Source organism: Pleurodeles waltl, chromosome 5 (assembly GCF_031143425.1).
Source record: "Pleurodeles waltl isolate 20211129_DDA chromosome 5, aPleWal1.hap1.20221129, whole genome shotgun sequence".
Taxonomy (NCBI): domain Eukaryota; kingdom Metazoa; phylum Chordata; class Amphibia; order Caudata; family Salamandridae; genus Pleurodeles; species Pleurodeles waltl.
Genome location: NC_090444.1, coordinates 484,845,442 through 484,857,964, shown reverse-complemented (window position 1 = coordinate 484,857,964; position 12,523 = coordinate 484,845,442).

The window sequence follows — 12,523 nt, the reverse complement described above, 5'->3', positions numbered from 1 at the left end:
TGTTTTTTATTTTTTTGTGGCATGGGGGGCCTGATTTGTGCCCCCCCTATATGCCACAATGCCCAATGACCATGCCCAGGGGACAGAAGTCCCCTGGGCATGGCCATTGGGCAAGAGGGCATGACTCCGGTCTTTGCTAAGACAGGAGTCATTTCAATGGGGGTTGGGAGTCGAAAAAATGGCTCAAATCGGGTTGAGGCGAAAAATTTGCCTCAGCCTGACTTGCCCCATTTTTTGGCGCCCAAGCTCCATATTCCCCTACGCCGGCGCTGCCTGGTGTACGTCATTTTTTTTCACGCACACCAGGCAGCGCCGCCGGCTAACGCCGGCTAACGTCATTGAATAAATACGGAGCCCGCATGGCGCTTCAGAATGGCGTTAGCCGGCACAAATCTTTTTGACGCAAAACTGTGTTAGCGCAGTTTTGCGTCAAAAAGTATAAATATGGCCCTTAATCACAATGGGGGTCATTACGACCCTGGCGGTCAGAATGTGGTGTCCGTACCGCCAACAGGCTGGCGGTACGGAGACCCGTATTACGACTGCGGCGCTACCTAGGAAGAGGCTGGCGGTAAGGGGAGTCCTGGGGCCCCTGCACTGCCCATGCCACTGGCATGGGCAGTGCAGGGGCCCCCTAACATGGCCCAATGCAGCTTTTCACTGTCTGCATAGCAGACAGTGAAAAGCCCGACGGGTGCTACTGCACCCGTCGCACGGCCGCAACACCGCCGGCTCCATTAGGAGCCGGCTCCTATGTTGCGCCCGCATCCCAGCTGGGCAAGCGGGTGTAAACTAGGCTTGCGCCCGCCGGCCCAGCGGGGATGTTGTAATGGGGTCCGCGGGAGTGTGGCCGCATTGGCCACTCATTTTCCTCAAACCCTGAACAATTTGAAATTTCTCACATGGTTTGCGTAATACCATTATTGGTGAATTACAAGGGCTGCTCAATACTCCCTTCAAAACACCTTGTTCTACAAATCCTGAAATTATGGGTGCAAGTACTTCAATCGTCTCTTGTGTCATGTGATATTGAGGAACCTGGGGGACTTTAACTGGCTCAACACCTTTTATTAGACCACCATCCTTTCCTGTAAAATACTATACTTTCATCTCAACTGTTCCCTGCAAATCAGAAGGAAAATCTCTCTCAGTAAACACTGGAAAGAAACTAATCAAAGGGTAATCCTCGTGCAAAGTGTCACAATTAGTTTCTGTGGGCAAATTGTCTTTATCATCATCTACCATCACTATTTGTCTAGATGGCAATTCCATCCTTCGTACAAGTGATTAAACATCTTGTTTTGCACAACAAATCCCTTCCTAGTATGTTTACCGGACTCGAGTTACAAACTACAAACTTGTGTAACCCTTCAAAGTTGCCAGTTCTGTAATTGGGTTAGTCAGATATTGGTTGGCAACTCCTACAATCTGGACTGTTTTTCCTGAAAGAGGCAGGTTTGGAACTTCTGCAGTTCTTACTGTAGAGCATGTAGCTCCTGTGTCAATCAAAAATGAAACTTTGTGACCCATTATCTTTCCCTTGACATACAGGCCTTTCAGATCAACCTCTAATGATGCTGTCAACACGCATTCTCTCTCATCCCATCCGAACTATCACTCACCCAATCATCATTGATTCCACTCTCACTGTGTTGGGGAAATTGGAGTACCATGTTGTTACTCTTGTTAAATCTTTGACCTATGACCGGCTGAGGAAGAATCACCTTTTGCTGCTCCATTGGGGCTTCAGGTATTTGAATTTGCTGTGTAGGTACAATTTAAATTTGAGGTTGCATTTGTTGCGCCTGGGGTATTTGTAATTGCGACAACTGCACCTGCTGCGCGGGCTGGATACCTTGCATATGATTCACATCATTTTCAAAATTTGGATTGTGACCTCTCATTCTTGGTCAACCTAACATTTTGGAAAGAATTGATATCACTCGTTTGCTGAACAGTACCTCCCTGACTTACCATCATGACACAGCAACATTCTCTTCATCCCTTGTACATCACTCTGCACTACTACTGTGTTCAAATAAGGACCCTGGTTCACACTTCCCATTCCTCCACGACCTCTACCTCTGGCTTGATTTTGAAACAGTGCATTTTCCTGCTGTTGCTGTTGTGGAAAATGTCCCTGTATTTCTGTTTGTGCCGCTTGAATCTGCATCACCATCTCCTTCTCTTTTAGCTTTCTCTGTTTCAGCTCAATCTCATTACTACAGTACTTTGCATATGGCAACACCTCATCAATCAGCTTTGCTTTCCAGCAAATCAATTGGCTCTTAATCATCTGACTAATCTCAGGTCTCAATCCTTCAAGAAATCTGAACACAAAATTAATCATGTCTTTCGGATCAATTGTTTCTGTACCAATGTAATGTTTGAACGCCTGTAACAATCTCTCATAGTATGAATGTATTGACTCCTTTGCTTCCTGGGCTGTCCTGTCTATTCTCTGCCAGTCAATATTCTTGGTTGAAATTCTTGTTTTCAAAAATGTAATCACCTTATGGCAATATTTCATTATATCAGGAGATGGTGCACCAATAAAGGGATCTCGCTCTGGCTCTTTTTTTGGCCAAGTTACAGTCCTCTTGCATTCCACCCATAAGTCTGCTGGGATTATTATCTCTAACAGGGTGTTTAGGTCTTCCCATAGACATTTTGCAAGCTTTACGAATCTGTCTACTGGTACCATTCTACTGGTTTCTCTCTCAATTTGGGGTAATCATTTGTAAATGACAGGATGTCACTTCTGCTCCAGGGGACATGGTCAAAATTCCCTTCTGGAATTTCTCTCATCTGTAGAATTTTCACTGGATCCTCAGCCTGCGGAATATTTGCAGGCAGACTTGCAGAATCCCTTTTTCTCTTTTCTTCACCCATCTGCCTTCCCACTTGCCTAGTGCTCCCCATGTTTGAATGCTCTGAAGTAATTCTCTAAGGTGTGTTTTCATTCCTGGAACTTTCATGTGTTCAAAGTCTCGAGTCAAAATCCAACCTGTAATTCCTCTTTAAATATTTAGTTTTCTCTATTTCTATGTCATGTTTATCTGCTTTGTCTGCCAATTTTTGATGTATCATTCCTGCTCTTTTGGTAATTAGTGTGCACAAGTATTGCAGCTCTTTGTATGATTCAAGTCTGTTTACCCCAATCGTTCCTTCGATCAATTCTTCTGCTTCTAATCTAAGCCTAGTATAATTTATGTCATTTCCTCCGCTGGAGTCACCCTGTGAGCTACTCAGTTTTTCCAACCATTCAGGTATTTGTTGGGCTGTCGGGCCTTGTAATGAAATGTTGTTGTGCCTAACACCTGAGAACAGCTGCAAGGTTGGATTTGGGGTCTCTGGTGTCACTAAGGTTAGGTTAGGACCCATGTATGATCTCACCTCAGTATTTGGAGTGGTCCGGTGAGGACTTAAATTGATTAACGGACCTGCTCTGTCAAGAGTTGGTCTCATGGGAGTTATCATTCTTGCCTCTTCATCAAGTCTTTCCCTTGCCATACCTGGATTCAGAATTTTTTGCTCACTTTTTCCATTATTTCCCTGGGCGAATAATGGTATGATAGGACCTATGGTAACTGGTACCAATTCAGCATCTGGGCTTGGTCTGACATTTAAGTCTCTCGGGTATACTAGTCCTGTATTCTGACTTGTCAACATAGATGTCTCAGGTTGTGATCCTGTTATGGGGGTGTATCTTGGGATCGTCTGTGTCTGAATCGGTGATACCAAGCTTGGAGTGGACTCTAATTGGACCAATGTTGCTTTTGGGTAAATTTGCCCTGTCAGCATTACTAGGTTCGTTCCAGTATCTATAATAGGTGCGTCTCAGTAAATTCTGGGAATATTCATCTGTAGTGTTGGATTTTGGACTGTTGAAGTAATAGGTCCAGTCTGACTAGTCTGTATCTGGCTCTGGGTCTGTACCACTGATATCAGGAATGCAGGGTCTAGAGTTGTGCTTGAGCTTCTATCATGTACAGCATATGGCAGGGGATGATTTCTCAATAACTGTAAAATTTAATTAATCATCATCTGACTCTTCATCGTGTGTTAAAGACTTTCTAGACCCTGTCGATCTCTTTGTCATCAGAAGGCTGTGAATCGCTCTTCTTTATACTTTTTCTAGTCTCATTCCCATTCTCTTAGGTAATTGTAGGAAACAACTTAATTCACTGTGGTCTCTATTCTCCAGAATTTCTGATCACTATCCCATCTAGCCTCTGCTAGTGTCTTTTCAGCCTTTCTCATCTCTCTCAAATTTCAACTGCTGTTGTTCCGTGGCTACTAGTTCCCAAATTGCTAATACTTCAAAGTGTGCTGGTCTTGGAGGGGGTTTCAACTCGTACAATACCTTCCTCCAATTCATTAAAATCCTCAGTTTAAATGTTCCATGGGCAGGAAACGCTAGGCTCCCATCTTTCTTTGTCACCTTGCATCACTGTTTTACCCAAAGACATGGCGCAGCACCCTGCTCTTCAAAAACAATCTATGGGGGTGTACCTTTGGGTGGTGTAACATCCCCTATTCTTATTGCAATATATATGTCCCCCCTTAGGGCACACTTTAAAGCCTTGACAAACTTTATTTTTGTAAATTTACGCTACTTCAATCAAATCAGGAAGTGACTTTTGATTCCAAAATCCTTTCCGCCCACCTCCCAAACCAATCGCGCTTCACGATTGTCCACCAATCCGTGTGCTACCTTTCTCACTAACTAACCTATCCCAGCGTGGCTCCAATGACCTCACACTCACACATACAGTGGCTGACAAAGTCTTTCTGATTGCCCTCCTAAACTCAGATTTACACAACCTAATGCAAATTATTGCGAGCACTAATAATCCAAACCCTCGATTTGTTTCACTATAGGTTGGATAACACAGTCGCTTCAGAAACTTTTCTGATTTTCACTGATGGCCTTTTGCGCTCTAACAGCTTCTCATTCTTTCTCAGTTTCCCTGATTTGCAAGCAAAATTTGACCTGCAAATCTTACTCTCAACTGATCCTTGGGTCTGAACTGGTGCACATAGGACTTGCCAGATCTCAGTCGACCAAGCCTTTCAATCACCTTAACGCACTCACTCGAGTTGTCAATCACGACTGATTGACCTATTAAACCAGACAAATGATAACAAAAAACAAGTTTCTCATACACTATCCAATACTCCGGAGTCTGAGAACATGCAGAGTTGGTATACCAACAACCACATGGAGAATTTTGAGCACAAAACACTATTCACATGTGAAGTTCGACGACTTCCCTACTGTCAAACTTTGGAGTACGCAAACTCCGTAAACCCTCACAAACATCACAATTCACCTGCCGTTTGCTTAAGCTATGCAAGCGCAAAACCTAATCCTTTCACACTGTCACTAAAACGCTGAGAACATCCTCAAACAAGCATTGGAAAGCTCCAAGGATTTGGGAAAGTCATGGTATGTTCTTAGAGAGACATTCCCTCTCCACTTTTTGTCAACTAATCTGAAAATCCTAACCTTTACCAATTTCTTTTTTTACCAAATCTGTGAATTATACTTAGATCTCTTACAGAGACCACCCATTCAACTCTTTTATTATTTCTGAGGGATGTACCCAATCTACTCTCCTACCTTTCCCAGACTTTATGGTGATCTCTTAAGGAGACAAACCATGTACAGGACTTAAGGATGAGCTCCTAAATAGAAAAACCATCCTATTCTGCTATCATTTCTGAGAGTGCGTCTGACCTTATTTGGTTTCTTATCTTTAATTTATAAGGGGATACGTTAGAGGTTCGATGGACCTTTTGACTGCATTTCAGAAATTTCTACCCTAAGCCCAATCCATCATAATTATCATCAAACGAACAGTAAAAACCTTTGGAGTCAGTAACTTATCACGCACCATGACCCATTTAGTAATGAATAACCACACCTTTAGTTAAGTTAGAACATTTATTTCCATAGATTAACAATGCTAATATCACGTAGATTTGTCTCAAAACCATATGATATACATATAAAAACAACACTGGTTGACCAAATCTAAAGAATCTCAATTTAACTAAAGCATTAATAACTAACCCCTCTAATGCCACAGTACAAATCAACAATAAAAGTAACTGTGCAATGGAAAAAGCATACATTTGAATTCAGCAACTGAGCAACATCAATAGCGGTTTTAGTTTGATCAAGTAAACCTCACTAACCTCGGATTATAATAGCATGTTTGGGCTTCATACAAAACAGATTTAAAAAATATCTAACTATTGCTCTATCAAAAGCAGCAGTTGGTACCTAGAAACAAAAGACAAAGGGGTTCAATACAACATTGGCAGTAAATGCCGCTTACCGCCATGCAAAAGACCGCCAACACACCACCGCGGCTGTGGAATTCCGCCACAGCTATTACGACCCACAGCTGGAAATCCTTCAAAATCCAGACACCCACACAAGTCCGCCACACCAAAGTTCAGTGATAAACTGGCGATAACAAAAACTCTACCGTCACGCCAACAGGAATACGCCCACACTATCATGACCCACGAATCCAGGCGGCGGTCTTTCAACCGCGGTATTCCATTGGCGGCACACACCGCAGCGCTCAAAATATACACACACTAACAAAACACAACCACATTGGACAATTACAAATACACACACCTGATACACATACACACACCACTCACACACATCCAATACAATATAAAACACACACCCACAAACCCTTACGACCACAATTGCGACTGAAGGCCAGAGAGACACACCATCATCTACAAACTAGCATCCACAGGCACTCAACACCATCACTCACACAACATCCACGCACAAAACACCACACACCCCTAAACATCACCCCACACATCACAACACACACCACCCCACACATCACCCACACCACCCCATGGCACTGCAAAGACACCCCAGGTTTTCTGAGGAGGAGCTCAGGGTCATGGTGGAGGAAATCATCCGGGTAGAGCCACAGCTATTCGGATCACAGGTGCAGCACACCACCATAGCTAGGAAGATGGAGCTATGGTGCAGAATCGTGGACATGGTCAATGCAGTGGGACAGCATCCAAGAACACGGGATGACATCAGGAAGAGGCGGAACGACCTACGGGGGAAGGTAAGTTCCGTGAGTCTCAAGACACAACATTGCAGTTCAGAGGACTGGCGGCGGACCCCTACCTCCTCCCCCACAACTAACAACATGGGAGAAGCAGGTCTTGGCTATACTGCATCCTGAGGGCCTCGCAGGAGTAGCTGGAGGAATGGTCTCTGGGAAGGCAAATCTTTAAATACTTCATCCCCCACCGTACCTGCATGCTATCACATACCCCCACCTTCGCCCTCACCCCCATTACTCCAACTCCTCACACATGTTCCACTATCACAAACCACACATCCCAACACCAAGCCCTGCATCCAACAGCAAAGCATGGACACCCATCACCAATGCATGTCCAATGCACATACCCACACAGACCCCTAAACAATTAGCACACAAGGGGCCATATTTATACGTTTTGACGCAAAACTGCGCTAACGCAGTTTTGCGTCAAAAAAATTCGCGCCGGCTAACGCCATTCTGAAGCGCCATGCAGGTGCCGTATTTATTCAATGACGTTAGCCGGCGTTAGCTGCCAGCGCTGCCTGGTGTGCGTGAAAAAAAATGACGTACACCAGGCAGCGCCGGCGTAGGGGAATATGGAGCTTGGGCGCCAAAAAATGGGGCAAGTCAGGCTGAGGCAAATTTTTCGCCTCAACCCGATTTGCGCCATTTTTTTTTACTCCCAACCCCCATTGAAATGACTCCTGTCTTAGCAAAGACAGGAGTCATGCCCCCTTGCCCAATCGCCATGCCCAGGGGACTTCTGTCCCCTGACCATGGTCATTGGGCATAGTGGCATGTAGGGGGGCACAAATCAGGCCCCCCTATGCCACACAAAAAAATAAAATAAAATACTTACCTGAACTTACCTTAATGTCCCTAGGATGCGTCCCTCCAGCCTTGGGCGTCCTCCTGGGGTGGCCAAGGGTGACAGGGGGTGTCCCTGGGGGCATGGGAGGGCACCTCTGGGCTCCTTCCGAGCCCACAGGTCCCTTAACGCCTGCCCTGACCAGGCGCAAAAAAAACGGCGCAAAAGCGTCTGGACGTCATTTTTTTTGACCCGCCCACTCCCGGGCGTGAATTTTGCCCGGGAGTGTAAATACGGCGCACATGCCTCGGAGTCAATTTTTTAGACGGGAACGCCTACCTTGCATATCATTAACGCAAAGTAGGTGTCCACGCTAAAAAATGACGCAAACTCCATGGACTTTGGCGCTAGACGCGTCTAACGCCAAAGTATAAATATGGAGTTAGTTTTGCGTCGGAATTGCGTCAAAAAAAACGACGCAATTCCGGCGCAAACAGAGTATAAATATGCCCCAAGGTCCTACACAAGAATGCAAGCACTGGGGTACAGGGTCGCCCACCCACTGCACACCATGGCACACACAGATGCAATAATCATGCCTTTACACCCCTGCAGGACCTCTACCCAACGTCACCGGACAGGAGGTTCCAGACATGTCCACTCCACCCACAGAAGAAGCCCACAGTGATGACAGCAGCTCTGTCCAACTGGATCTAGATGACCAGCCTGGCCCATCTGGGACCTCGGACAGTTGGTTCCCCTCACACTGGCACAAGCCACAACAGAGCCTCCCCCCTCTGGAAACAACAGCACAGCACCCACCCAACGGGCCCAAACCTCTTTTTCCAGGACACGTCAATCAGCAGTGTGCCCACCACTACAGGGAACCCAGGCTAACCCACCACCCCAACAACACCAGGGACCTGGGGGCAGTGGCAGTGGCAGTGGGCATACGGTTCAGGGGACAGAGGCACAGGAACACAGGGGAACTGGGAGGGCTGCTGTGCGACAGGGGGTGGACAGGCCCAGGGAACCCACTGTCCACGAGGCCATCTCCAACATCATGGGAGCCTACCACCATTCCCAGCAGACGATGGCAACGGTACTGGCCAAGTTTCAGGAGACCCAGCGGCTGCAGGAGGAACAGTATTTGGGGTTCAGGGAGGGACTGAAATCCATCAATACCACCCTGGGCACCATTGTAGGGGTGCTGAAGGAACTCGTCAACACCAGGAGGGACACTGTGGCACAACAAAGGGCCTCTGACACTAGCCTGGACGATGAACTGCCCACCACCTCCGCCGGCGCTAGTGGATAGGAGGCACCGCCACAGAACCACGACACTAGCACCCCACCCCCTGCAGATGGAGAACCACCCCGGAAGCGGTTCCTGAGATCCAGGACAAAGACAGAGAACAATGCCAAGACCCCCGCCAAAAAATGAGACCACCCTGATTGTCATCCTTCTGTCCCACTTTGTCACCCTGTCCATCCTTGAACTGCCCCAGCTCCACTTCCTATGCCCCTTTGGACAATACACCTGTGAGACTAATAGACCGGACTCTGCCATGGACATTCCTCCACCATCACTCCTGACCATTTTACAACCCTCTCCACTATTTAGCACTTAAATAAACACCCTTGAATCACAAAAGTATCTGGAGTCAGTCTGTGCTTTCGAAAATGTGTATTTGCAATAACTGTGGAAAAATACTATATCCATTGTATTGTCAACATACCTATGTCACACAGCTCTAGTCCATACGGAAACAAAGCAGATGTCACACAGTGGGACGCACATCTGTGAAACTGAAAGGGAAAGTGACAACTCAGGGTCCATACACTGGGTGAAAGTGACAGACAGATGAGAGGTAGAACAAGGGTATCAGATGTAGCAGGCAATGATGTCTTCTTACCTGTGTCTCACTGGAAGTATTGATGAATTACCGTGTTTCTGTTGTCGATACCCTCTTCTTCTGCTTCTTCGTCTTCACTGTCCACAGGTTCCACAGCTGCCACAAGACCTCCATCTGGACCATCATCCTGCAGAAAAGGCACCTGTTGTCGCAAAGCCAAGTTGTGAAGCATATAGCAGGCCACGATGATCTAGCACACCTTCTTTGGTGAGTAGAATAGGGAACCACCTGTCAGATGGAGGCACCTGAACCTGGCCTTCAGGAGGCCGAAGGTCCTCTCTATAACCCTCCTAGTTCGCCCATGGGCCTAATTGTAGCGTTCCTCTGCCCCTGTCCTGGGATTCCTCACTGGGGTCAGTAGCCATGACAGGTTGGGATAACCAGAGTCACCTGCAAATGTCGAGGGACAACTGTTAGACACACACTAACTCTTAGGGACATCACCAGACCCAGACACCTAGTCACACTGTATTGGGTCCTTGTCCTCACCTAATAGCCACACACGGTGCCTCTGGAGTTGACCCATCACATAAGGGATGCTGCTATTCCTCAGAATTTAATCATCATGCACTGAGCCAGGAAACTTGGCATTCACATGGGAGATGTACTGGTCGGCCAAACACACCATCTGCACATTCATTGAATGGTAACTCTTCCGGTTTCTGTACAGCTGTTCACTCCTGCGGGGGGACCAATGCCACATGTGTCCCATCAATGGCACCAATGATGTTGGGGATATGTCCCAGGGCATAGAAGTCACCTTTCACTGTTGGCAAATCCTCCACCTGAGGGAAAATGATGTAGCTGCGCATGTGTTTCAGCAGGGCAGACAACACTCTGGACAACACGTTGGAGAACATAGGCTGGGACATTCCTGATGATATGGCCACTGTCGTCTGAAAAGACCCACTTGCCAGGAAATGGAGTACTGACAGGACCTGCACTAGAGGGGGGATTCCTGTGGGATGGCGGATAGCTGTCATCAGGTCTGACTCCAACTGGGCACAAAGTTCCTGGACTGTGGCACAGTCCAGTCTGTAGGTGACAATTACATGTCGCTCTTCCGTTGTCGACAGATCCACCAGCGGTCTGTACACCGGAGGATGCCGCCATCTCCTCACGTCCCCTAGCGGATGTGCTCTATGGAGGAGAACATCGAGCGGAGAGTCAGCCAACACTGAGGTACAAAAACACAACTTTATTCCACAAATGTTTAAAGCCGCTATGTGCCTGTCTTAGTGTGTATGCAAGGCCTAGATATGTGTGACACATTTAAAATTAATGCCATGTGGCCCCCTGAAATGGCGGCTGCCTGACCTGTAATGTGGGACAAGGGGATATGAGGTAACTGCGCTGGCGTTGTACACCGCCGCGGTAGGAGGTCGAAGACCTCAGCACAATCCCGAATTGGTTAACATTGGACCCTAAGGGTCCCAGTAGCCAATGACGATGTACGCCAGCGCTGAGACGGTACGCACCGCTGTGGACGTGACCGCCATTTTCTTTCTGTTCATTCACTTGATACCTGATCTTCGACAGGAGAGGACCTACACTGCAAGTGCTGCTGTGACTTCAGTCTGGAAGAGACAATGGCTCATATGTCTCAGGAAAGGGCACCTGCCTTCAGCACGGAGGAGTTGAAGAAACTAGTGGATGGGGTCCTACCCCAGTACAAGCTACTCTACGGTCCTCCAGACAAACAGGTAAGTACACTGTGAGCATGCTGTATGGGCAATGCCTGTGTGGAGTAGTGTGGAGGGAAGATAGCGGGGGGAGAATGAGGCGTGCATGAAACGACGGTGAGTGGATGTGTGTCATGGCAAGGCTAGGGATGCGGGCCAATGACTGTGACGTTGCGGGCGGTTGTATCTTCTCCTTTTCCCCTGTACTATTCCTGTAGGTCAGCGCCCACCAGAAGAAGGATATTTGGCGTGCCATCGCCAAGGAAGTCCAGACCCAGGGGGTCCACCACAAATGGAGCACCCACTGCCGGAAAAGATGGGAGGACATTCGTCGCTGGAGCAAGAAGGGAGCAGATGCCCAGCTGGGGATGGCCTCCCAACTTGGGAGGGGTGCCCATAGCACCATGACCCCCCTGATGTTCCGGATCCTGGCGATGGCATATCCGAAGTTGGATGGGCGCTTGAGGGCTTCAGAGCAGCCACAAGGGGCTGAGTACACTCTCATTCAGCTGATTCAGCACGCATTGGAGGTGTCTGGTTGGGGGAGGTGGGCTGTGGGTTCCCCTAGGCCAGGGCGTGTTTAGTAGGCAAGGTTCCTTCGTAAGGCAGGCCATGGCACCCCCCACCTGTGTTCAGAGGCAACTACACCTAGTAAGGCTCCTGTGACTTCCATGTGTGCAGCAATCGGGTATAGGCCTTGTAACCCATGTCCCTGTGATTAATTAGGGTTCTCAAAGTGCACGGCGTAGTGCAGGGGGCTTCTGTGTCTGTAGTGTCCGCCGACGGTAGAGGTATTGCATGCACCGAACATGTCTTTTTTCTGTCTTCCCCCCACCTTTTGGTGGTCTCCCTGTTCTTATGTACATTAGCATCATCAGGTGGAGGAGCTGTGCCACCGGAGCAGGAGGGAGATGCATCCCACATGGCCCTGGAGGGCGACACAAAGAAGTCTGAAGCCACCAGTGGGACGGAGGGCAAAGGGAGCTCCACGGTGGGGATTGGAGCTGA